Genomic DNA, 1901 nt, shown 5'->3' with positions numbered 1-1901 from the left:
GAAACGATGGGGGATCATCTACAAATGCCTGACCACTCGATGTGTTCACTTGGATCTCCTCCCTAGCCTCGACACAGACTCTTTCCTGATGTCATTACGCAGGTTTATTGCTCGCCGGGGGAAGCCATACGAGCTGTGGTCCGACAGAGGCACCAATTTCAGGGGAGGCCATAAAGAACTGCAGAGCGCCTTTGAAAATATGGCCCCAGTGTTGCAGCAAAAGTTGGCCAAACAGACCATCAACTTTAACATCAACCCGCCGCATGCTCCTCACTTCGGGGGAGCCTGGGAGAGGGAAATCAGGTCAGTCAAATCAGCTTTACAAGTTGTCTTGAAAGACCAAGTTGTGGCAGAGGAAGTGCTTCTAAAAGCTCTCATAGAGGTTGAAGGTATCCTTATCTCTAAACCTCTCGGTTATGCCTCCTCTGACGTGGCTGACCTGGACCCCATTACACCAAACCTTCTGTTAATGGGGCGGCGGGATGCAGGACTACCACAAGCAGTGTATGGTCCTCAGTGACCATTTTTGGAAACGCTTCATCCAGGACTACCTCCCAGGACTTCAGTTACGACAGAAATGGAGGAAATCTACTGATGATACTGCTGTGGGACAAATTGTGATGATTGTTGATTCCAACCTTCCCCGAGGACTGTGGGCCGTTGGGAATATCACCAAGAATATCCCTGGGACGGATGGCGTCGTTCGAGCTGCTGAGGTGAAGGTCAAGGACAGCATCTACATTCGCCCGGTAACCAAACTGGTGGAGCTTCCTGAAGTGCCTGAAGATTTGGATCCTTCTTCTAACTAGTGGACTTTGTATGAGTGTATTTGTTTGCAAATACAGGGGCGGCTGTTAAAAGTCCGTCTGTTCGTTTAGCACTACATTACCCATGATGCATCTGTTCGTTTTTGTAGTTCGAATTTCACGTAGATGAGCAAGTTATTTTCTGTGCTTCTGTGTGGCATAAAAATCAATCCACGGATAGCATCCACCATCAATCCTTCCTTAATCCCGTGTGTATGAGACCTGTGTGCGTTTTAATTATGCAAGTATACATCTTTCCGCCCGATATTTGGGTTTATGTCAGTTATTAGCCCAGGAGCTGAAATTTGCCTCGTGTTTCTCTGGCTACCGATAATGCAAGCGATTACTTGTAATAATTCAAGTTCTATGCTATCCTTTGCCAGATATATTACCACTGTAGTAGCATATGAGGAAATATGCCATTAATTCATATTTCCTGATGGTTTTTGTCTTTTGTATGTTTATTGCATTTTACCGATAGTTCATGTGTGGTGTTATGGTGCCCTCTATTGGATTTCTGTATTACTACAGGCCATTTTCATCCTGGATGTATGTGTAGCTGCTTTGCCCGCATGGCTATTGATATGCACTTTTATTGTTTCTTCTGTTTCAGATAACCACACACACACATATACACACCCACATACATATACATACGAAACCGAATACAACCACATCGTTCCTATCTCCACGTCATCATCTGTACCATCATCTCCCATGTACCTGCTATTATTCCATCAATAAACCTTCTAAGCTGCACCGGTGGAGTTGGCCTATTCCTTCTGACCGAGGAAGATTAAATTGATGAGAAATCTGAAATTAGCTCAAGTTAGACACACAGTCTTCTGCAGCCTGTAAAGATAGCACCGAGCCACTGCGTGAGATGTAAACACCCCACGTCTTACGCAGTGACATTGGTTCCAAAGCTCTATTGCCCAATAGTAGAGAAGCTGGACATAGAAGGCAGCTCTCCTAATTAACATAAAGATGCACACGGAGAAGCAGAAAAAGGACAAGTTGAAAAAGGACAAGTAGAAAAGGAGAGGAGGCAATGACAAAAGAACCTCCTTCTTTTGTCATTGCCTCCTCTCCTTT

This window comes from Poecilia formosa, unplaced genomic scaffold (genome assembly GCF_000485575.1).
Source record: "Poecilia formosa unplaced genomic scaffold, Poecilia_formosa-5.1.2 Scaffold189, whole genome shotgun sequence".
NCBI lineage: Eukaryota > Metazoa > Chordata > Actinopteri > Cyprinodontiformes > Poeciliidae > Poecilia > Poecilia formosa.
This window is presented reverse-complemented; position numbering follows the sequence as displayed.